The sequence below is a fragment of the Lissotriton vulgaris genome, chromosome 10, assembly GCF_964263255.1.
Source record: "Lissotriton vulgaris chromosome 10, aLisVul1.2, whole genome shotgun sequence".
Taxonomy (NCBI): Eukaryota; Metazoa; Chordata; class Amphibia; order Caudata; family Salamandridae; genus Lissotriton; species Lissotriton vulgaris.
The window spans coordinates 1,089,591,196-1,089,617,250 of NC_141698.1; positions in this window are offsets into that span (position 1 = coordinate 1,089,591,196).

Genomic DNA, 26,055 nt, shown 5'->3' on the forward strand with positions numbered 1-26,055 from the left:
TGAAGCAGGGTCAGAGAAAAGTTACAAGTATGGCACAATGCTCCAGGCTGTCACAAAAATTAAACCACAACAGGAAGCACTTACAGATAAGGAAGCAGGTGCCGGACATGAAGCTCAAATTCAGTAACACATTAACCAGCCCCCGGTTGAAGCTCTGCATGTGTGCTTTCTCCCCATAATCTACAGTGGTAAACCAGAGGGTGCTGTGATGAACCAGAAGGTGCAGTTGTGAACCAGAAGGTGGCAGTGGTGAACCAGAGGGTGGCAGTGGTGTACCAGAGGGTGGCAGTGGTGAACGAGAGGGTGCTGTGATGAACCAGAAAGTGCAGTTGTGAACCAGAGGGTGCTGTGATGAACCAGAGGTTGGCAGTGGTGAACCAGAGGGTGGCAGTGGTGAACCAGAGGGTGCTGGGATAACCAAGAGGGTGCCAGTGATGAACCAGAGGGTGGCAGTGATGAACCAGAGAGTGGCAGTGATGAACTAGAGGGTGGCAGGGGTGAACCAGAGGGTGGCAGTGGTGAACCAGAGGGTGACAGTGGTGAACCAGAGGGTGAATGGATGAACAAGATGGTGACAGGGGTGAACCAGAGGGAGGCAGTGGTGAACCAGAGGGTGGCAGTGGTGAACCAGAGGGTGCTGTGATGAACCAGAGGGTGGCAGTGGTGAACCAGAGGGTGGCAGTGGTGAACCAGAGGGTGGCAGTGGTGAACCAGAGTGTGGCAGTGATTAACCAGAGGGTGGCAGTGATGAACCAGAGGGTGGCAGGGGTGAACCAGAGGGTGCTGTGATGAACCAGTGGGTGGCAGTGATGAACCAGAGGGTGACAGTGATCAACCAGAGGGTAGCAATGGTGAACCAGAGGGTGGCAGTGATGAACCAGAGGGTGGCAGTGGTGAACCAGAGGGTGGCAGTGGTGAACCAGAGGGTGGCAGTGATGAACCAGAGGGTGGCAGGGGTGAACCAGAGGGTGCTGTGATGAACCAGAGGGTGGCAGTGATGCACCAGAGGGTGACAGTGATCAACCAGAGGGTAGCAGTGGTGAACCAGAGGGTGGCAGTGATGAACCAGAGGGTGGCAGTGGTGAACCAGAGTGTGACAGTGATAAACCAGAGGGTGGCAGTGATGAACCAGAGGGTGGCAGCGGTGAACCAGAGGGTGCTGTTATGAACCAGAGGGTGGCAGAGATGAACCAGAGGGTGACAGTGATGAACCAGAGGGTGGCAGTGGTGAACCAGATGATGATGTGATGAACCAGAGGGTGCTGTGATGAAACCGAGGGTGGCAGTGGTGTACCAGAGGATGGCAGTGATGAACCAGAGGGTGTCAGTGATGAACTAGAGGGTGGCAGTGATTAACCAGAGGGTGGCAGTGGTGAACCAGAGGGTGCTGTGATGAACCAGAGGGTGGCAGTGATGAACCAGAGAGTGGCAGTGGTGAACCAGAGGGAGCTGTGATGAACCAGAGGGTGGCAGTGATGAACCAGAGGGTGGCAGTGATGAACCAGAGGGTGACACTGATCAACCAGAGGGTGGCAGTGGTGATCCAGACGGTGGCAGTGGTGAACCAGAGGGTGGCAGGGGTGAACCAGAGGGTGACAGTGGTGAACCAGAGGGTGCTGTGATGAACTAGAGGGTGGCAGTGGTGAACCAGAGGGTGGCTGTGATAAACCAGAGGGTGGCAGTGATTAACCAGAGGGTGGCAGGGGTGAACCAGAGGGTGGCAGTGATGAACCAGAGGGTGGCATTGGTGAACCAGAGGGTGGCAGTGATGAACCAGAGGGTGACAGTGATGATCCAGAGGGTGGCAGTGATGAACCAGAGGGTGACAGTGATGATCCAGAGGGTGGCAGTAATGAACCAGAGGGTGGCAGTGATGAACTAGAGGGTAGCAGTGTTGAACCAGAGGGTGGCAGTGGTGAAGCAGAGGGTGCTGTGATGAACCGGAGGGTGGCAATGATGAACCAGAGGGTGGCAGTGGTGAACCAGGGGGTGCTGTGATGAACCAGAGGGTGGCAGTGATGAAACAGAGGGTGGAGTGATGAACCAGAGGGTGGAAGGGGTGAACCAGAGGGTGCTGTGATGAACCAGAGGGTGGCAGTGATGAACCAGAGGGTGGCAGTGGTGAACCAGAGGGTGGCAGTGATGAACCTGAGGGTGACATTGATGATTCAGATGGTGGCAGTGGTGAACCAGAGGGTGGCAGTGATGAACTAGAGGGTGGCAGTGATGAACCAGAGCGTGGCAGTAGTGAACCAGAGGGTGCTGTGATGAACCAGAGGGTGGCAGTGATGAACCAGAGGGTGGCAGTGGTGAACCAGAGGGAGCTGTGATGAACCAGAGGGTGGCAGTGATGAACCAGACGGTGGCAGTGGTGAACCAGAGGGTGGCAGTGGTGAACCAGAGGGTGTCAGTGATGAACCAGAGGGTGCTGTGATGAACCGGAGGGTGACAGTGATGAACCAGAGGGTGGCAGTGGTGAACCAGAGGGTGTTGTGATGAACCAGAGGGTGACAGTGATGAACCAGAGGGTGGCAGTGGTGAACCAGAGGGTGCTGTGATGAACCAGAGGGTGGCAGTGATTAACCAGAGGGTGACAGTGTTGAACCGGAGGGTGGCAGTGGTGTACCAGAGGATGGCAGTGATGAACCAGAGGGTGGCAGTGATGAACTAGGGGGTGGCAGTGATGAACCAGAGGGTGGCAGTGGTGAACCAGAGGGTGCTGTGATGAACCAGATGGTGGCAGTGATGAACCAGAGGGTGGCAGTGGTGAACCAGAGGGAGCTGTGATGAACCAGAGGGTGGCAAGGATGAACTAGAGGGTGACAGTGGTGAACCAGAGGGTGCAGTGGTAAACCAGTGGATGGCAGTGGTAAACCAGAGGGTGGCAGTGATGAACCAGAGGGTGACAGTGATGAACCAGAGGGTGGCAGTGATGAACCAGAGGGTGGCAGTGGTGAACCAGAGGTTGCTGTGATGAACCAGAGGGTGGCAGTGACGAACTAGAGGGTGACAGTGATGAACCAGATGGTGGCAGTGGTGAACCAGAGGGTGCTGTGATGAACCAGAGGGTGGCAGTGATGAACCAGAGGGTGACAGGGATGAACCAGAGGTTGACAGTGGTGAACCAGAGGGTGGCAGTGGTAAACCAGAGGATGGCAGTGATGAACCAGAGGGTGGCAGTGGTGTACCAGAGGATGGCAGTAATGACCAGAGGGTGGCAGTGATGAACCAGAGGGTGGCAGTGGTGAACCAGATTGTGACAGTGATAAACCAGAGGGTGGCAGTGATGAACCAGAAGGTGGCAGCGGTGAACCAGAGGGTGCTGTTATGAACCAGAGGGTGGCAGAAATGAACCAGAGGGTGACCGTGATGAACCAGAGGGTGGCAGTGGTGAACCAGATGATGCTGTGATGAACCAGAGGGTGCTGTGATGAAACCGAGGGTGGCAGTGGTGTACCAGAGGATGGCAGTGATGAACCAGAGGGTGTCAGTGATGAACTAGAGGGTGGCAGTGATTAACCAGAGGGTGGCAGTGGTGAACCAGAGGGTGCTGTGATGAACCAGAGGGTGGCAGTGATGAACCAGAGAGTGGCAGTGGTGAACCAGAGGGAGCTGTGATGAACCAGAGGGTGGCAGTGATGAACCAGAGGGTGGCAGTGATGAACCAGAGGGTGACACTGATCAACCAGAGGGTGGCAGTGGTGATCCAGACGGTGGCAGTGGTGAACCAGAGGGTGACAGTGGTGAACCAGAGGGTGACAGTGGTGAACCAGAGGGTGCTGTGATGAACTAGAGGGTGGCAGTGGTGAACCAGAGGGTGGCAGTGATAAACCAGAGGGTGGCAGTGATTAACCAGAGGGTGGCAGGGGTGAACCAGAGGGTGGCAGTGATGAACCAGAGGGTGGCATTGGTGAACCAGAGGGTGGCAGTGATGAACCAGAGGGTGACAGTGATGATCCAGAGGGTGGCAGTGATGAACCAGAGGGTGACAGTGATGATCCAGACGGTGGCAGTAATGAACCAGAGGGTGGCAGTTATGAACTAGAGGGTAGCAGTGTTGAACCAGAGGGTGGCAGTGGTGAAGCAGAGGGTGCTGTGATGAACCGGAGGGTGGCAATGATGAACCAGAGGGTGGCAGTGGTGAACCAGAGGGTGCTGTGATGAAACAGAGGGTGGCAGTGATAAAACAGAGGGTGGAGTGATGAACAAGAGGGTGGAAGGGGTGAACCAGAGGGTGCTGTGATGATCCAGAGGGTGGCAGTGATGAACCAGAGGGTGGCAGTGGTGAACCAGAGGGAGCTGTGATGAACCAAAGGGTGTCAGTGATGAACCAGACGGTGGCAGTGGTGAACCAGAGGGTGGCAGTGGTGAACCAGAGGGTGTCAGTGATTAACCAGAGGGTCCTGTGATGAACCGGAGGGTGACAGTGATGAACCAGAGGGTGGCAGTGGTGAACCAGATGGTGTTGTGATGAATCAGAGGGTGACAGTGATGAACCAGAGGGTGGCAGTGGTGAACCAGAGGGTGCTGTGATGAACCAGAGGGTGGCAGTGATTAACCAAAGGGTGACAATGATGAACCAGAGGGTGGCAGTGGTGTACCAGAGGATGGCAGTGATGAACCAGAGGGTGGCAGTGATGAACTAGGGGGTGGCATTGATGAACCAGAGGGTGGCAGTGGTGAACCAGAGGGTGCTGTGATGAACCAGATGGTGGCAGTGATGAACCAGAGGGTGGCAGTGGTGAACCAGAGGGAGCTGTGATGAACCAGAGGGTGGCAAGGATGAACTAGAGGGTGACAGTGGTGAACCAGAGGGTGCAGTGGTGAACCAGTGGATGGCAGTGGTAAACCAGAGGGTGGCAGTGATGAACCAGAGGGTGACAGTGATGAACCAGAGGGTGGCAGTGATGAACCAGAGGGTGGCAGTGGTGAACCAGAGGTTGCTGTGATGAACCAGAGGGTGGCAGTGACGAACTAGAGGGTGACAGTGATGAACCAGATGGTGGCAGTGGTGAACCAGAGGGTGCTGTGATGAACCAGAGGGTGGCAGTGATGAACCAGAGGGTGACAGGGATGAACCAGAGGTTGACAGTGGTGAACCAGAGGGTGGCAGTGGTGAACCAGAGGATGGCAGTGATGAACCAGAGGGTGGCAGTGGTGTACCAGAGGATGGCAGTAATGAACCAGAGGGTGGCAGTGATGAACCAGAGGGTGGAGCTGCTAAACTGCCCGGGAACCCTGTGGGTGTGAGCTCCCGCGCTGCTGAGCTGCCCAGGGATTGTGAGCCCACGCGCTACAGAACTGCCCGTTGCCCAGTCGGTGTGAGCCTCCGTGCTGCTGAACTGGTCCGGAGCCCTCTCAGTGTGAAAATCATTTGTGCTCAATTGCCTGGGAGCCCTCTGGGTGTGAGCACACATTGTGCTAACTGCCCCCCTGCCCCCAGTACATATATACCCGTACCACACAGCACCATTATTCTCTTGCACCATGAAGTCTGGTGCCTGGATGCTCCTGATCCGTGTAGGTGGTACCACCGTCTGGTGCAGTCAAAATGTAAAGTCATAACTTGCTACACAGCACCAATAAACATGTGTCCCCCCTGGCACTGGTATGCGGATGTACCAGGCGTGGAGCACCCGCATGCCACTGCATGCTACTGCCCAGCGCCAGCATATGCCTGTACGGGGCAGTTTAGTATGAGATGGGACATTGTCCAGCAGCAGCAGCTGCATGCGCCTGAACCCACTGAGAAGGATCAGAATGGCTTTGTAATAACACGCGCATTAGAGCTATCTTGGACATCTGAAGGATTCTGGGGTCCTGTGCCAAACGTATTTTTGCATCCATGAGTTTCCCGAGCGCCATTCCCGCGTAGCTCCTGTGACCAGGAGGCTGCTTTCTCCTCATCTGCTGCTCTGCTCGATCTCTGACCCTTTATAAACAAGATGTATGTGAACTCGCATAGAAGCCCCGCCCGCTTGGCCCTGTCCACCACACACTAGCGGTATGAAACGTCTTCCCGCCCGTCCCCACTATAATGGCCAGCTCACTCAAAGGACCTCAGCGCCTTCTGGCGCGCTGGCAAAGTTACAGGCACACGTGGTCACATATTTGTGCAAATGGCACAAAAATCTGCAAGTTCGCGGGGAAAATTTGCGAACTTGCAGATTTATTTTGTCATTTCACACGAATTCACAGACCGTGAATTCGCAAATTTCGCCCATTCCTAATGGTGAGCAAAAGAGCAATGGATTTAACCCAGATCTCTTGACTGGGTGTGACTGTATGATTTATTCAGCATTCTGCCCATTATTTGTTTGCGTAGCATTGCCTTGGTGCACTGCATTAAATCTGGCCCCCAACCTTTAATAGTGCCCCTCAAGGAGAAGGTGCAATGAAGAGGCCATTTCAAAGGACCACTAATTCGACAGAGGTGAAAAACCTTTACTATGTACCTTTCCACCGTAAGGAACTTTTAAAAAAATGTTACCGCTCACAGAAGAACCTAAGAGACAGTGCCACTCAAAGCTCTAGTGACACAGGGCCTGATTTAGAGTTCGACAGACAGGTTACTCCATCACAATTTTGACAGATATCCCATCCGCTGTATTATGAGTGCCAATGGATATAGTGCCCTTGTAACGTGTGTGACGGAGTAATCCGTCTGCCAAGCTCTCAATGAGGCCCAAGGTCTAAGCAATGACAAAAACAACCCTAGACACAATACATAAAGGCTCAAACTACAGTAATTTATTATTCCTCTTTTGTAAATTACTTCTGTTTGAGATGCAACTGATGCAACAGCAGACCGACAATGCAACGCTTTATGTGAGATCACTGGCATTACTGGTATAGATTGTGAAATATTGTCTACAATGGCACACCATAGTGACAAAACAATAGGAAGAAAAAAATATGTTAGCATAAAAAAAATGTAGGGAGTAGCAATTTGCCCAGATTTTTAGAAATTGTATGTGTGAAGACAGTGAGATTCTATCGCACAATCACAGGTGGAGGATCATAATTTTGATCCCACTTCGAGATTACGTAGGAATGCATCATAGCTATGAAAAGTCAGCCCTCAAATATATTTTGTGTGATTAACGTTACTAATAGAGAGGTGGAGTACGGTATTTATAAAGTGCTTCATGTGTAACAGATGCAAGTTATAAATGTGTGCCTAAATGATGACCAAAGGAGGCCTTTATTGTGCTGATTAATTGTAACCTAGTACACTTGCTAAAGTTGACTGTTAATTTTGAAGCCTAATGTGTATTTTAATTACTTTCATGTGTGATTTCATTTTAACCTACCGTTGCATCTCTCCTTTGATGATAATTGAGGGGCAACGTCTTGCTCTGTAGTAGTAAGATATCTAACAACCTTAAAAGAAGAAATGTTTTAATTAAATTTAAAAAATATATATATATATTTATCTATACTAATATAATAAAGAGAGAGCCCAAACCTTTGAGGCGGGTAATCTCAGGAACCACAGCACCAATCACAACACCCAATACAGCGTTGGAAAGGGCAGTTGCAGCAGAAGGACATAGGCTATGCAGACGCCCACCATATACAGTTAAAAGGTAAAAGAGCCGTGCCAGCAAAGTAGTCCCTTGTGGGCGTGTCTGCGTTGTGCTCTGGGTGTGTGCTGGGGGCTGGACAAACGCTGGGGGCATGAGGAATGTTCCGCCCTTCATGCCATGTCCCATATTGTGTGCTAATCCCACACTGCTCCCTTTAAATACCCCTGCACCCCATAATCATAACCCACCCTTACTCCTTAAAATACCCCAGCACCCTTAAACACTAACCCATCTTAACCCTATAAATATACCCTGTACCCCAAAACCCAAACCTATCCCTAAACCCTAAAAATACCCCTGTACACCAAAACCCAAACCTACCCCTGAACCTTAAAATACCCCTGTACCCCAAAAACCAGACCCAGCCCTGAACCCTAAAAATACCCCTGTACCCCAAAACCCAAACCTAGCCCTGAACCCTTAAAATACCCCTGTACCCCAAAACCCAAACCTACCCCTGAACCCTATTAATACCCCTATACCCCAAAACCCAAACCTAGCCCTGAACCCTAAAAATACCCCTGTTCCCCAAAACCCATACCTATCCCTAAACCCTAAAACTACCCCTGTACCCCATAACCCCAAACTATATCTGAAGCCTTAAAATACCCAAACACCCCAAAACATATACCTCAGTACTCCAAAACATATACCCCTATACCCATACTTACCTTATCCAAACATTAAAAAAAACATGCTTTTACCATTCAAGCATTTCAACGAATTTCGTTGTAAATGTATGCGTGGTAAAAGCATATAAAATGTAATGCCATGCGTTATAATGGCATTGCGGAGTCATGGTACTTTCGTAATGAAAGTCTGCGGAGTGATGGTATGCGGAAAGAAAGTTGCGGAATAATGGGTGTTTACCCTCCCCCGGTAAGTACATTGGTGGCACGGCGGCCCACATCTCCAGCAACATACTCATATTTTTTAACCACCGATTTGAAAAATGCACAGGTCTCTGTCAGTGATGGCAAGCACCGACATACACTTTTAAACACACCTCCCGCCATAAGTTTTAGAATTGCGAACTTTGGAGCTGGGGAGCTATGTTCGAATCTCGGCATCAGCTCATCATCCTGTGATTCCAGGCAAATCACTTTGTCTCCCCGTGCCTACCACAAATGAATGTGTTCTTCTGTAATGTAAATTGTGCTCATGCCATGTTGTCGAGTTCGCACTATATAATATTGCAAGGAAAAATAAAGTAGGGAAACTCGAGTTCACACACTACTGAACGCGCACTCTAAGTGCATCAGCAGGGAACTGTGAATCGGAGCGCTTCACAGGCCTGTCACAGATAAGAAATGCTATCAAAACAAAATCCTACAAAACAATATACTACTGGCCGGCAGCAATCCATACCCGGACAACATTGGGACAGGCTGCTAGTGGATTTATAATGCGCATCACCTGCCCAAGGGCTTCCCAGCACTGCAGGGAGGCTGTGATGTGCGAGGGGATTAGTAGATCATCAGGGGAAATGCCACGTTTTTATTTTTTTCTGAAACGTAGTTAATCTCTTAGCAGTCTTGTTTCTTTGGGCAGAGAGTTCCACAGCCATGGACTAGGTGTGAAAAAGATTTTCCTCCCTATCTGGATCTATTTATCCTTGTCTTCATGAGCAGGTCTGAGAAAGATCTAAGAGAACTTTCGGGCATGTATGGGGTGATGAGGGTCCTAAATTGGGCAGGCCCTTGCAGTTCATGGCTTTGTGGGCCAGACATAAAGATTTATTTTAATCCTGGCTTGGATCGGTAGTCAATGGAGCAGTTTCATGGAGGCTTTCGCTAATTCTTGACTGTGTATGCCCCCGGAGTATCCAGGCTGTCATATTATGAACCACCTGTAGTCTGTTCACCACATATTTATTTATTATTTATTTATGAGATTTGTAGAGCACAAACAATTGCCCGAAGGCATCGCGGCGCTATGGATAGAGCAGAATGAGAAGATGAGGGAAATGGAAGACTATTGGTTGAACAGCCAAGTCTTTATTTTTCTCCCAAAAATGGTCAGAGAAGGAGATGATCTAATGTCAGGATCGAGGGAATTCCAGAGCTTGGCTGTTGACACAGTGAATCTGCGATCGCCCCATGAAACAGTCCGAGTTCGTGGCACTGTCATGAGAAATGCATTCATAGATCGTAATGATCGTTTAGGGATATGAAACGCCAGAGGATTCAAAAGAAATCGAGGACCTTGTTTATGCGAGGCTTTACATGCAATGCAAAGGGCTTTGAACTTTATCCTATTTTTCACTGCTAGCCAGTGGTAGCGCTTGATGGTTTGGGCGATGGGTTGGAAATTTGGGGTACCTGAGAGCATTCTGGCCGCTGCATTTTGTATGGACTGTAACTTTTTGATGACATTGTGTTGGGCGTTAACAAGGAGTCCATTACAATAGCCCACTGAGGACATCACAAAAGCAGTGACCAGGGCCCTACCTGAGTTATGGGGGAGAAAAGGGAGTATCTTTTTTATGGATTTGAGTTTAAAGAAAGATGAAGAAACAATAGAGCTTACATGAGCAGAGAAGGTGAGTCTGTCATCAATGAGAACTCCCAGGTTTTTTACCTTAGAGACTGGAAGGGGGGGGGCTCGGTCAGTGGGCCACCAGGAGCCAGGCCAGGTGGGGTTGAGCTTGCCTAATGTCATGACCTCTGTTTTGTTGGAGTTTCGTTTGAGACACTTTATTGTCATCCAATTGCTAACGGCCGGCATGCCATGTTGGAAGTTGGCAGCAATTTTATCTCCATTGTCTTTGATGGCAAAGACCAGTTGGGTGTCATCTGCGTAGGATGTTAGGCTCATCCCCCAGTCCCTAATGACCTTAGCTAAGTCTGCTACATAGATGTTAAATAGTGTTGGACTGAGGGATGAGCCTTGAGGGACACCGCAAGGTAGCATCATCTGTGCGCAGTGGAGAGTTGCCTGCTGGACTGTCTGGGTGCGGTGAGCTCGAAAGGATGCCAGAAGATCTTTTGCTTTAGCCTGAATGCCTATAGCGTTGACACGGTCGATCAAGGTGTTGTGAAATTTTATGGGTAGGGGGACTGCCAAGTCCTTTGGCCAACTGATAGTAGTGTGGGACACAGAATTATTTCCCAGGAACTGCAGTTCTGTTGTATCGCCATTCAACTTCAAGCTACAGCTGACCATCCATTTGACTACTTTTTCCATATAGGGAACCATGGCTGTAATTGGACTTCGGGCCCCCATCACTGATACTACCAGTTGTGTATCGTCTGCATAAGATACGATTGATAAGCCAAATTCCTGAACTATATCAGCCAATGGTTGCATGTAAAGGTCAAATAGTGTGGGACTAAGAGCGGATCCCTGTCGGACTCCGCATGAGATCTGTAGAACATCTGAGAGGTGCGCGCATTCCATTATCTGGAATGATCGTCTTTTAGAAATGAAGATAGCCAGTTTAGGGTGCTATCCCGGACACCTGCCTTCTTCAGCCTATGGATCAGGTTGTTATGTTCCACAGCATCAAAAGCTGCACTAAGGTCAAGCAGCAGGATTGCGGCGAGACCCCCCTGATCGAGAATTCCCTTGAGTTCCTCAGTGACCATCAACAAAGCTGACTCCGTACTATGGTGTGGTCTGAAACCCATTTGGTCTGATGGAACAAAAACTGGGAAAGGGTATGGTTAACATGCTTTTCCACTATTTTTTCTAAAATATGTAGAAGTGATATAAGGTGGTAGTTCCCCAGGTCTGTAGGGTCAAAGTAGAGCTTCTTTAGTAAGGGTCGAACTATGGCATGCTTCCATTTTTTTGGTACTACCCCTTGAGTGAGAGATAGCGATAACAGCTCTGATGTGGTGGTCAGTGTGGAGTTCCCGCCCTGCAGTAGAATTGTGGGGGTACAGGGTCTTGGGGAGAGCCTGATTTGATATTCTGCAGAATCATGCTAGTTGTTTCTTCGCTTAGCACCGGAAAGGGCTCTAGTACTGGCCCTGTGACCTGTGCCAAAGGTTCATAGGTTCTGGACTTTCTATGTGAGTGTTACCTTGCATCGAGTTGAAAATGTTTTCCACCCTGTTTTTGAAAAAAGTCGTGAACTCGTTGCATCTCTCCTTTGAGGATAATTATGGGGCAACGTCTTGCTCTGTAGTAGTAAGATATCTAACAACCTTAAAAAGTTTTCTAGAGGAGTTGAGAGCTGAATTTATTTTTTCCTCAAAATGCCTTGCTTGGGGTGGTTTAATAAATGCATTAAATTGTAGATCCTAAAAAGACAAATATTCAGATATTTACAATTTACACTTGAAAAGTGGTAATCAATATATCTCATATGACAATCATTCAAAAACATTCAAGCAGATTTCAACTACTGTAAATTTCATGCATGTCTTAGGTCCACTAAAACTACATCAGCAAGTGCAGCACTAGGGGTGGCAGAGGTCAGCCAGGAGTACCAGCTTCTACCACTGGCTACACTGAAATGACATAAACGGGGGGGGGGAGGATGTGTTGGTCCCTTGATGCACTTGTCAATTTCTTAGCAATAGACATCTTAACGCATAAGGAAAATTAATTTTCAGTTTGTACCTAACCTTGAATACCAAATGCACATCTTCCATGAAAGCCTGAACTTAGCAGCCAACAAGACTTGGGGGAGCTCATTTGTGATTCATGAATAGAAACACATTATACAATCTTATTCATAAAAGGACCTTTAATTGAGAGATTTATGGAAAGGAGAAAGTGATAAAATATCTCAAGGTTAACCTTTGCATAAAGAATTATGTGTTACAGGGGGAGGTGATATTTCTGCTCCTCTTGTTACGTGCTATTTACTTAACCCTTCATTCGCTGTAATATTCACTATAAAAATATCAGGTATCCCCTTCTCTGCTTAATGTAGTAGTGTAACCTTCCAGTGAGGAAGAGAGTGCTTGCAGACCCCATGAAATAGGACACCCCCCTTGTAATGAGGACCATTGGCATGGATCGCCTTAGCCAGGGGATGCACCAGCCTCCTACAGATGAATGGCTGTGTCTTCTATTTGATGTCCTCTGAGTGAGACGGTGTGGGTGAGACGGATGTGGGTGAGACGGGTATGGGTGAGACGGGTGTGGGTGAGACGGATGTGGGTGAGACAGATGTGGGTGAGACGGGTGTGGGTGAGACGGGTGTGGTTGACAAGGATGAGAGCACATGTGTTCTCCGAGTGAAGTCCTTGTACACTGAGTAGTCACAGTGGTTGTGTACACTTAATGATGTCCTACAATACTTCAAAACAAGCATGGCTATGTCCTGAACTCGAATTTATTAAGCGTTCTGTTTTGTTACCCAGAAGGGCATCCTGGCACTACGATGCTAATTAAGTGGCATCATGAAAGGTTAAGGTTGGAGTGTACTAACAATTCTTTAGGGAGAAAGTTGATAGGATGGAGTAAACCTGAGGACAAAAGGCATATTATCAAGAACCTCGTTAAAATAATCGCCGCTTCAGCGGCAGAATACTGCCGCTAAAACAGCGATAATGGGCTTGCTAATATGCGCTTTAGAATTTCAATAGAAGCCCAGGTTAGATGTGCAGGACACTTAACCTGGGCTTCTATTGGAATTCTATAACGCATATTAGCAAGCCCATTATCGCCGTTTTAGCGGCAGTTTTCTGCCGCTAAAACAACGATCATTTTAACGAGGTTGTTGCTAATATGCCCCAAAGTTCTATTGTTTTGTTGCCAGATAAAAGAGTGAGTGAACCCCAAGGCATGCAGAAGAGACATGAGACACGAGTAAAAAAATCACAAATGGAGGTGACGCAGTGGATGATAGGGCTGATTTCCTGTAAATATGAGTTTTATAGATAAGTTATAGTGACTTGAAGAGTGCTTGTTTTCTAACTGGCAAACAATGAAGAGAGAAAAGTTGGGAGGCTGCTGAATAGAATCTTGGAATGTTTAGAAGAAGGCATATTCCAGCATTCTGTGCCACCTGGTGCCAATGGCAGAGATCGAGAGGAAACCCTAGGTGGAGAGAATTGGCGTCATCAAACCTAGATGTCATGAGGCACTGAGCCACTGTTGTTGGAGTGGAGAGTGAAATAACGGGGCAATTTTTCTCAACATTTTCAGGAATCTAAAACAGGTGACTACAAGACCTGATGTACCCAATCAGCAAAGGTGAGGCTGTCATCCAATACTACTCAGATGTGTTTTTTTCAGTGGGGACAGGGATAGGTGCAGCCCCAAGTGATATTAGCCACCAAGGAGGCGATCCCATTGGTGCTGGTTCACTGAATAGTACATCCCCCGCTATGTGTTCCTTGAGCTTTAAACCGTTTTGGTTTATTGATTCTGCAACCAATGTCATCCATGCATGAACCTACCCTGGTGAAGGAAGGGTCTTTGGGAACAGTCACAATGGTGTGGGTATCGTCCGCATATGGCATGATTTGGAAACCAAAGGATGGAACTAGAGCTGCAAAGGAAGTGACATACATGTTGAACAGGGTGGGACTAAGAGGGGAAGGAAGTGACATAAGTGTTGAACAGGGTGGGACTAAGAGGGGAAGGAAGTGACATAAGTGTTGAACAGGGTGGGACTAAGAGAGGATCCTTGGGGTACATACCAAAAGGAGTGGGGAGAACTGTATAGGTGAAAAGTGGGAAAAACAGACTGTGTTTGATTGGTTAGAAATTACTGAAAGCAAGTGATGGTTTTTCCCAGAACTCCAGTACTGTGAAGTCTAGATATAAGAAATGTGAGTGGTAAATGATGTCAAATGTGGCAGATAAATCCAAGAGGACTATTGATTTGTTGTAGTCTAGGATATTCCATATTGTATTCTGAGGTAGAGACAGCCATGCCAATGTTCACGCATCATGGGTTAGGCTAACACGTTTGTGTTAAGTCTCTGCATCACTGCACGGGGCAGAGGTTGTCAGCGATCCGTTAAGTTAGGAGCCTTTGTGTTTCCTCTCACAGCTCATTAATTTCACTCCGCACTAGTTAGCAAGTGCAAAAGTTCTAGCAGTGGTGGGCAGCATTTAATCCACTGTGATTGGCTAAGTGCTCCCCCTCATTGGATGGTGCTGTTCTTGCCTGAGAGGATGTGCTGGCTCCTATTGGCTAAATTACCACATCTCACGTGGAGTGCTGGTCAGATGTGTATGCCCCCCAAGAGCGGGTTGCATGCAGGTCCTTTGTCTCGTAGTCCGCAGCACGCAAGTCACGGACCATTGCATGTTTATGGCTCAGTGGAGGAGTGACACATCCAATGGCCAGCAGCAGCTCCTCCGCAATGGCAGAGGAGTTTCACCACACTGCTTTCTCGCAGTGCGAGAAGCAAAAACATAAAATGGTAATAACTTTTAATTATTACCATTTTATGTTTGGTCTGCGGGCGGGCAGTGGGTGGGGCTGCTCTGCTCTCCGAGCAGGGCAGGCAAGGAGAGGTGTGCCCACTCCTGAGTTTGCAAAGACTGTTTGGTCGGCCCTCTTGGGCCGCCCAAACCAGTCAAGCGCAGTGTGCCCTTCTCCATGTAGGCTGCGAACATACCCACCCCGCTAGTCCCTGGCTGAGCCATGTTACGGTGCTCCAGACCAATCACCACGCTGCATTGCAGCATTGTGATTGACTTAGGGGAGGGAGCCTGGCTGCCTACTTCCTGTTCCTGTCAGAAGCAGGAGCTAAGAAGACACAGGACCTGGCCACAAAGTATGTTTTAATTAACATTTTTTATTAATTATAACACCCCTACATGTGGTCTTCTCCGTGACCCCCCCTTCCCCACGCAACCCCCCCACCCTACCTGCCAGCCATGCCGGCCGCGACTGCCACTGCCGCCGTTCTGAACTAATCTGTCATCTCCTGAAAGTAGTTTTTAGGTCGAGCTAGTAAGCATCCGTAGGATGCAGTCCAGATCGAGAACTATAGTTATCGACTTCGGGGGAATGACGGACAAGAGGGTGCCACGCGCTTTTCCGCTGGATTTGACCTCGCGCACGTCAGCTCCGTCCACATTCCCAGCAAGTCAGCCTAACGCACGTGCATGCACACAGACACACACACGCACTTACACTTACACACACACTTACACTTACACACACACACATAGAGACCCGACCCCCCCCCCCCCCCCGCCGCCGCCGCCTCCTTCTTACTTTTGAAAAAGCCAACCTTTGAAATTGTGAGTCCAGACAGCACATCTTGTACCCCTGAACCCACTTCGCCCCCTCAGTACCCGGGTCCTGGCCGTCGTCATTCAGCTCCAACACCTCGATGATGATCTCGTCACCATGAAAGTCTCCGACCTGCCCCCCTGCCTCAGCCCCCTCGGCGTCATCCATGGGTACAAGTGCCCAGCCTGACACACACGGGTCTCTTCCACTCCCACGGCCGGATCTTACGGTGCAGCCTACCCAGAGGGGCGTCAGGCAGCTGCCGCCAATGGAAGCGAGGTGTAAACAGCAGTGGACCAATCACAACTCGGATACATTCTGCCGTCCCGCCCTCCCCGTGAGCTGGGGAAGCTTTCATGGACAACGAAACTAGAGAAATCCGGGAAATGTCGTTTTATGTATGGATATACTTTATTGTGGGATTAATCCTACTTGACTGTTTTAGTTGCGTGATTACACTGTATGACAGTGGTTCCCAATCTGTGCGCCGCGGCACCCCGGTGCGCCGGCAAAACCTGCCAGGGGCGCCGTGCACCAAAGCACACAGTTTAGGAACCACTATGTCAAGTTCACCACCGGTTTTGTTTTCTACAGGCACTCGCTCCGAGATAAATATGCAAATAGGCTTAGGTTAGCACAGTGCAGTAATAAAGCGGTCTGGAAGGCTCTATTCTTCAAAAGTCGTTTATATTTGAGAACAGACTTTCGGAACTTTATCAAACTGCACCAATGTGTTTTTTTCAAAGACAATGCAGGTTATGTTTATATAACTCGGGAGTCGGGCGTTCGCTACGCGGCAGGCTCTGTTCCTCTCTGGTGCCTTGCAGTGCCTCTTTTGCCACTGTGGCTCGGTCGCTGTGGCTCTGCAGCAAGCCACTGGCTCTGCTGGAACCTTGAACAGCGGCGTGCCTGCAGATCCTGTCTCTGGACAAAACCGCCTGCATGTGTCTCATTTTATTTCAGACAGCCATGTTTTCTAAATAGAAGTTTGCCTGCAAAAGGATATTGTAAGTTTGTCTTAGATGGCGAGGCCCGAATTGGTGGCTTTGAGGGCAGTCATGCATTTTGTGATCCTGGACAGCTGTATGTCTGATGCCCATCTAGAAAGTCTATAGACTTTCTTTGGTTACTGCTACAAACCGTGCCCTGCTTAGCCATGTATTCTTGTTTTGTTCAAAAGTTAGTTTCGATCAGGTCAGCATTTTGTGCGCTGGCAAACAGGATGAGCACCGCATTAACACACAGAATCACTTTTCAAGCTATGTGAAATGCAAACTTGGAACAGGAAAGCCATCAGTTGTATGCTTTCCCTTCAGAACTCAGGCCCAGCCTTCACCCCTTCTCTTTTACTAAGAAGATCCCTTCAGGGGCAGTGCTCACTCCCTCACCTTTCATACTCATCTTCCTCCATATGTAATCCAATATATACTTTGAAATGGCTTGGGTCAGGTATATGTTTATTTTGGCATGGCTTAGAAATGCTTAAAAATGCTCAGTTTTACCGAAGAAAACCTGGTTAAAATGGTTTTCATTATTTTGTATTGAGAAAACTGTTTATTTTGCAAATGTCCTGAGGAGCCTGGGCCCTTGGTATTATCTAGTTCGCATTCCTTTCATGGTGTGGCTCCCCAGTTCAAATGTTTAATTTCACACACAGTTACTAATGCAAGCCTTTCAATGTGCACTCTGCAAGCTTTCGAATTTTAGACCCACGCATGCATGTCTTTGTAAAATGAGGTGTTTACCAAACAATATGCGGCTGTGAAGTCCGATGCCATTACCATGAAACAAATCAGAAATGTCCCTGACGCACTCATCCTTATATATAACACGGTCAAGGCATGAAGGTTTAACCTATTATCCACGTCTTTCTGATTGATCCTCAATCTCTTCTTTTAACCTATGGAGTTGTTGGGGCTTGGTAACAAACCTGATAGGTAGAGTACGCTTTTGGTGGTTACCTGCTGGATACAGGTTTTAAAGAGTGGTGAAACAAGACACAAGTGTGTCTATTTTTAACAAAAAGTCTAACCTCACAGAGGCAATGTGAATGATGGAATGTGCACCTTTTGTCTTTTTAGTAGAAGAACTCAAATGCATAGCTCATCTTATCACAAGTATGTTTGTACACCAAGTTATATAGTTCATCACACACACATCTATGCACTGATGTGTATATAGCTGATTTATATGTGTACAATAAGAGGCACAGTTTGTATGAATTCAAGTTCATCTTCAGCCCTCAATGAAGACGATACTTGCATTTACTCCCTTTTCTGCATGGGGGATTAATAGGAGTTATGTGTGATCATTAGTGGCAGAAGGGGGTGTATATTCACATATATCATGGGGTCCACTGCAGGGAGAGGTCACTGCCACAATCTTAGTACTCCCAGGGCACTGCTGGGGAAAGGTATATTACTTGAAAGTGTCCTCTGCCCCAGGCCTTCTACAATACAAGCAATTTCAGCCCCTCATTCCGAAGGGGATGCTCAACACCGACCTGAAGCCCAGCCCTTCAAGGGGCTGTTTTTTTACAGAGAAAAACAACCAGTAATTATTCCAAGCAGGAGTCGGCAGCATGAACTGGGAACAATTCAGACCCCAACAAAAATAAGTTACTTGGATTCACCCTGGACACCAACCTCAGACTCAAGGACCACACTGCTAAGGAAACAAGGACAGCCTGGTACCATCAGACAGGATGCCATAATGTGCAAAAAAGAAAACGCAGACCTTCTCTATCAATGCACCCAGGATCTGAAACAACATTCCTGTATCTCTCAGAGCCTCACAAACACTGCTCAGGAATGAACTAAAGACACACCTCTTTTAAGAGCACTACATCACAATGAAGTAATAGTTCACTTCTCTGAGAACCCTGTGCCCCTTCAATCAGTTGTTGACACTGCATGGGGATCCAAAATCAATGGGATAGAATTACATCTATGATCATAATACCTCATCAGCTTCAGCCAATTTATTTTCAGGGGGAAAAATGGAAGTACTCCTGAGGCTGGGCTTACATCCTCCCACCCGCCAAAAAAAGAAACATAATGGGAGCCACGGCCAATGGCCAATAGGTCAAGGGAGGCGCGGGTTGAAAAAGTTTGGGAACCACTGCTGTATGTGAAGCAGAAAGAGGATAGAACAGAAGCAACTGTATACATAGCCTAATTCGCTACCGTTTTGGAACATTCGAAGGGCGTTTTATTTAGCAAAATGTACCTTACATGACACAACGGTAGTAAGCATGGGCGAATTTTGCGGATCTCGCGTTCGCGAATTTTGCGGATTTGCGGATTCGCAATCCGCAAAATCCGCAAATTCCCGCGAATTTGCGGATTTTTTTTTTTTTTGTGTTCGCCCGTGTTTCTGCCAGTTCGCGAGGGTTTTTAAAATTTCGCAATTTGCGAACTTACCTGTCGGGTCGCAAGTTTTGCGAACTTGTTGTTTCTACATGTCCAGCCTGTTTGGGACACTCTTCTTCATCACTGCCACTCTCTGTCACCACTGCTACTCTCTGACTACTCATGCCACCCTCTGGCCCACCCATGCCACCCTCTGTTTCATCACCACACCCTCTGGTTGTCCAGTGTACATTATTTTCGGCAAAGCAAAGCACACCTTCCCTGCCTCAAGTGACCTGAATTAATTTGGGGCTGATTAATGTGTCACAGAATATTTTTTTAGCTGGCACCTGCTTCCTTAGTGCGCCCTGATTAGTGATCTTTTGCACTTGCTAAGTGCTTTCATTGTTGCAAAATTAGTTACAACACCTGCCCTGCCCCAACTGACAATAATGAATTAGGGGCTAATTAATGTGTCACTGAAAGAATTTAAAGTTCCAGCCTGGCACCTGCTTGTCTGCTCCTTTAGCTGTAAATCAGGACCTTTGTGGCATACAGTTAAGGTCAGAGCAGGGTCACACAAAATAGTTGCAAGCAGGCAACCGAATTCTGGAGGGCCCCCTCAGGAAGCACTACAAAGAATCGTTACAAATCATGAGGTTGACCTTTTGCACCTGCTCATTGCTTTTGCTTTTGCTGAAATCGTTTTTCGGTTTTTTTCGCGCTATTCGCGGGGCGCGGCGTCGTGCGAAACCGACCGCGGAAGCCGCCAATTTGTGCGAATGAGCATTTTATTTTTTTTGCGGCTTGTTGTTTCGCGAGTTTTTTTGCAGTATTCGCGAGCCGCTTGCAGCGCAACACGCGAATTTACCCCAAGGTCGAGTACGGGCGCGGCCATTTTGTTTCCGTGACGTATTTCCGTTTCCGCCCGCTATGTATAATCTCGCGCAGTAAGCGCATTGCGAGTAGAGGTTCGCACGAGATCGCGCGGGAAATCTACAGGTTCGCACGAGATCGCGAGGAAAATCTCGCGCGAACTTTCTTTCGCGCTCGTGAACGGGCGCCGGCCATCTTGTTTTTCATTCATTTCCTGTGTCTGGGCATGGTGTTTAATCCTCTTGGTATCTTTGCCATCCTTTGCTTGTTTTCAGTTTTTTTTTAACGATTTTGCTTCTTATCTATCCCTCTCTTTTCCTAGCTGTATATTTTTGTCTTTTCTGCTATTTTTCTTTACTTTTAAACTACTTTTTTAAACTCTTTTCTTTTCTTCTTCCCTATCCTATTCATTCTTAATTTTCTACTTCTTCCTACCTTACCTGCCCAGACCATGGTCAAGCCAGGCGCCGTGAAGCTGCCCAGGCACTTAAGGGCCGCAGCGGCGGCGGGGAGTAGTGCTGGACCCAGTGGCAGGACAGCATGCGGGAGATTGAGGGGGGAGCAGGTGACGCGACGGGAGATATTCAGCCCGGAGGAAGTGGGCGCGCTGGTCTACTTCGTCCAGCGCCGCCTGCCCAGGACCATCGCGGGAGGCGGCAGGATCGCGGCCGGCGGCTACAACATGCGGGAGCGCCGGAAGCGGTGGGAGAAGGTGTGCTGGGCCATATCCCACCTCTACGGGGTCCAGCGCACCTACAGCCAGGTCACCCATCGCTGGACGGACCTCCTGGACCGCGAGCGCGACCTGCTGGACCAGCTCGGCTTGGAGATCCCCGGGCTTGGTGAGTAGTAGTAGCCATTTAATCACTCACTACTATGATGTTTTCTCCTGCTCTGTGTTGTTGTATTGCAAATATTTGTTTTTTACATGGAGCAAGCCAATAATGCCGCTGATGACGATTACATTGTAGTTAAATTATATTTCAAAATCTTCTGTGCATTTCAGGTGCACTGCTCTCCTTCTCAGTGGCGTTGCTACTATGCTTATTTGTTTTCTATTTCGTGGTCTCATTGGCCTGAGTAACTATTATGTATGAGTGTACTTTACAGAACTGCGTAATGCTAGACACTAGGGGGCAGATTACATTTACAAGCCCCTTGCGCCACGTTTACGTTGCCTTGCGTGACGCAACAGCGGCGTAAACGTGCCGCATCCCTGCGAGTCATTTACAGCATGACGCATCTAGGGAGATGCGTCACGTTATAAAGCCATGGGCCTGCACCACAATGGGTGCGTTCCTAGTACGCAGGGTGGGCGGTCCAGCGGCTGTGCGCCTCGCAAAATTGCCTGCGTGAAATGTACAAGATTTAACGCAGGCACTTCTGCGACGCTGCTACGTCAATTCAATTCCTTATGTCTGCTCGAAGCAGGCGAAAGGACTGACACAGCATGTTAAGTATTGGGTGGCCCTGAGCATTACAGAAGTTGCATTGCGTTGGCGACGTGACTCCAGCGATGCGCCGCTCTTACGTGACGAGATGCGTCACGCAAGTGCCTACCCTTGCGCCAGGGCACGCCGCATTGTAAATGAGGCACATCTGCCGTGTCGCAAGGGTAGTTTTGCGTGACGCATTTGATCTGGCGCATCTCTGGAGATGCGCCAGAACGCGTAAGTAAGTATGCCCCTAAGGGGCAGAATTGCAATTACCGTCGCATCCCTGCAAAGTAGCAGGGATGCGCCATTAATTGTGCGGCCCGCTACCACCACCAAACATGGTGCGCCGTATTTGCAATGCGGCGCACCATGGGCCCAAAACGTCACCGAAGCTTTACTGCTGGAGTTGCGTCGCAACGATGGCGCAGCTCCATCAATGCTCTGGGGTACCCTATCTCCCCAATGCTGGGTCAAGCCGTACGTCTGCTTCAAGCAGGTGCAGGGTTTGTGTGACGCATCATTGTCCTAAAGGTGACTGATTGATATTTTGTAGATTTCCCTCAGCCACTATTAGGATGTGTTCCAGCGCAGGAATGCCCTCCCTTGCGCCGGAACGCCCCCTGATGGCGCAGGGCTTTATAACGGGATGCATCTCCCAAATGCGTCACGTTGTTATAATATTATACGCCGCACCATGGCGCCCTTTTTTGTTTAGCTGCTGCGTCACAAAAGTCACGCAAGAACGGCGCAAAAGAGCCGCAAGGGCTTAAATCTGCCCCTTCCTTTGTAACCCTGACAATAAGAAAAATAGTGGCGGTGGATTGATAGTTTGACTATTTAAATGACTGGTAATGTAGCAGGCAACTGTTAGTGTTGTCACTGATCTGACTGAAATCACAATGGAGTTTGTCTGTCACTTTGCATCTTGCCTGCGGACTGCTGCCTGCCAGTCCTAGGTGAACGTTTCAGTACTTTGTTTAGTGAGTTACGTGACTTTCGAAGTCACAGGTCCGCAAATAAATGAAAAGTAACCATAATCAATATAATTTCGCGGAAATATTTTGTTATTGTTCTTTTGAAATGTTTGATTTGGTTGACATTGACAAGCAACAATCATCCATGTTTTCTGTTCTTTCTTTTATGTTGTACGTCAGCTCCCCCCAGGGGCGAGAGGAGGACACAGGAGCAGCAGGCGGCGGATGCTGTTCAACAGGGCCAGGATCGGGCAGGCGAGGGCTCCTCTGCTGGCCCCAGTAAGTTTTCATTTTAGACTAGTACCTATTTTTCCTAGCGTTCCTCATTTGACTTTTTTCAAAATTGTCTTTGCTCTTCTTGTAGACTGTATCTAAATTCTTATCCTGCCTCTACTATGACTCCCTGTGGTATTACTAGATTATTCTTATTAGTCTGTCTGTGTAGCTAACTAAGATTGCACGGTTGGCGAAACTCCCATGATTCTAGTCAGCAATAGCTCTATCAACTTAGTGCAGTCCTCTGGGATTGTCCATAATGTCTTTTGAAGTGTTCTATCTGGACTCATGCTTGCAAAAATTGCAAAACCTTTCGCTCAGTCACTCTAGTCTGGACCAAAAAACACAGATTGTATTTAAGTTTAAAAGCTTTATTAAAAGTAAACACATTTATTAAAATCAAGTCATAATAAAACTAAACGTTTAACTGATAATGGAAAAGTGGTTAGTGCTGACGATTAATTGAAGACATTTCTTGTGGTCGAGCCGAGCTCTCACCTGGTTTCAACTTGATCTTGTTGTTAGAAGTCCATCTTCTGTCTGTGTGGAGAAAAATGGTGCGTGTTAAAAAAACAGCCTTCATCAGTTGTGCCAAAAAGTGCAGCAAGACAACCTTCCCTGGAAAAAGGGACATTTTTTTTTTAACTTTAACGTAGACAGTCACAAATTACATTGTTTTCACATGTCTTCATTCCTAGACCAAATACTAGTGACTAGTGAGTGCTTTATTCTAACATTCTTAAATGTACTTTGTAGGTGGAACATCTGGTGGCGGGGCCAGTGTGGAGGTGGTGGTGCTCGACACGGAGGCGGAGGGCGATTCTTCAGGGGAGGAGGCGGCGGCTGTGAGAGTTGAGACGGTGGTGGTGGCGGCCAGAGGTAAGCTCTTATATATTCCTTACTTATTGAGATTGAAGACTAGCTGGGAAGGCAAGAATATGAGATGCATGGCTGGGTGAATGATGAAGCAATGATGGGTGGAAGGACAACAGCCTGGGTGGGTGACACAGAAACTGTATGTGTCCATATACCTGGATCATGCTACTATCTGACTCTTAGATAGCATATGTGTATCTAGAGCAGGGGTACTCCTAGTACGGCCCGCGGGCCGGTGGTGGCCCGGAAAGCCTTCCTTGGCGGTGCGCAGACCTTGCAGACAATCACTGCTCCCCCGGCCCCCACAGAGCAGAGGCTTTTTTGTATTTCACCTGTTAGCGCCCCTGCATCTCCACTCTGACAATCACTGCTCCCCCGGCCCCCACAGAGCAGAGTGGAGATGCAAGGCCACAAAGAGGTGAAATAGAACAAAGCCTCTGCTCTGTGGGGCCGGGCAAGCAGTCATTGTCAGGGTGGAGAAGCAGGGGCGCTAAAACAAACAAAGCCTCAATAATATGTTAATGGTCTTTTAAAGACCTGTTAAGTACTTTGGTGTTGTTGTCTGTGTGTGCGCGTTGAGGAAGCGGTCTCAACCCGGGCTGAAGGCTGACACAGATAGACACACACACAGTGAGATGACAGAGGGGGAGGGAGAGGGAGGGCAGGAGGGAGAGAGAGATGGAGGGAGGGCAGGAGGGAGAGCAGGAGGGAGAGAGATGTATGTAAATGCTGGGTCTGGTGGCTCAGTGGATGAGGGCATCTGCTGCAGGGACCTGTGTGCAACCTCATGGTCACAAGTTATCGTTTTGCTTTAGCCCCGCCCCCTCTGACTCCGCCCCCACCAGTGCGGCCCTCGGCCCCAAACTACACTGTAAATGTAGCCCCTGAGAGAAAGTTTGTGAGTACCCATGATCTAGAGAGAGTAGACGGTCAGTGGATGAACTAAGTGTAACTTTGAAGAGCATGTAACACTGCACCCGCACGTCCGTTCCAGTGTAGGAAAGGCAAGGAAAAGAACTTTTAATTTTGTCCAAATACTACCATAAATAGTAGCAGTAGTTTGTATTGCAAGCACTGCATAGATCCGGTTATTATGGTGGCCACTCCCTACCTCTCTTAATAAGTTTAGTAGTACTCAGTCATTCATGTGTGGATGTATCACTGGTCACTCAATAAAAAGCAAAGCACCTAAAGTCATCCCATATATAAGCAAAAACATCCCATGTGAAGTGATAGATAATCAGATTATTTATCTTCTTCAATTTTCCATTTCTAGTACTCATTTCCACTGTAGGGTGAAAGTTAAATTAATTAAGCAGTAGCCCTTGAGTTGTAACAGAGTATTCTCAGTGCCACCCGTAATAGAAAAGTAAGAGCTTCACCACCTGCATGTACTGGACGGGTACAGTAACGCAACGGCAACGCAAGTCTAGGTCACTCCTCATGGCGTGCGTCTCTTTTTCTCGGGTGCAAGTTTACTGCGCTGGCATTATGCCGGCTTGCAGAAAATAACGTACCAATTTTCCAAAACAAGAGATAAGAAGAAGAATAAGACTGGTGTACTTTCATAGTCGACTCCAATGGAAGTCCACAGTGCTCGTAGAATTTGTTCCTTAAACTCCCACTAATGTTAGAGCAAGGATGAAGAAGTGTGAGGTTAGATAGATACTGGCCTCAATAGTTATGTAATGCGCTTGCAAGTTGCTAGTTGTACTGCAACACAAATTTCTGCTGAATGATTGAGTTAATCTTAAAGAGCATTGGTTACAGACTATGTCTTTCTTTCTTCATATAGGTTCTCCTTCCAAACGAACAAGGAGGAAGGAGCTGGCTAGAGCGGCCCGGCAACGGAGGATCGAGGCCACTGTTGCGGAATATGAGCGGCTGGTGGCCCTGGAGGACGTGGAAAGTGTGCAGTCGACAACTACAACAACGTCGTCTGCATCGGCCTCCGTGGCCCCACGGGCTGCCACCCAGCACAGTGGTCCACCCAGACTGAGCCGGGCTGCCAAAGGCAAACGCCACCGCCGAGCAGCAAGGCCAACAGCTGCCTCTCACAGGCATTGCACCTGCAAGGCAGTGAAGGCACGCCTGCGCCGCACTACCCTGATGGTGTCCCGCCTTCAGCAGGAGCTCGCCTTGCTCCGCGAGGAGCATGATGCCCTGGCCCAAAAAGTTAACAGCATCCACCCATAGTGTCCCTTGCCCCTTTTTTAGAGACTTTTGGGGGGTGGGAATTGGGAGTTGGGTTTTTGGGGACTTTTGAAGGACAATCGTTGGGGTTAGGGAGGGTCTTGCGGGAGATTATTTTGTTAGGGATATAAATATACTTTTTCAAACTTTATCTGAGCATACCTGTTTTTTACTGCTTGCCTGGTGGGTGGGGGTTTAACGTTGACTGTTTTCCTGAAAGTTTAGTTCCATTTTCTTCCTTTAAGTGTAAATGCCCAAATGTTTTCAACACTAAGTGCCTCTCACAGACTAAGTGAAGTGAATCCAAGAGTCCTAGGACTTTAGTAGTAC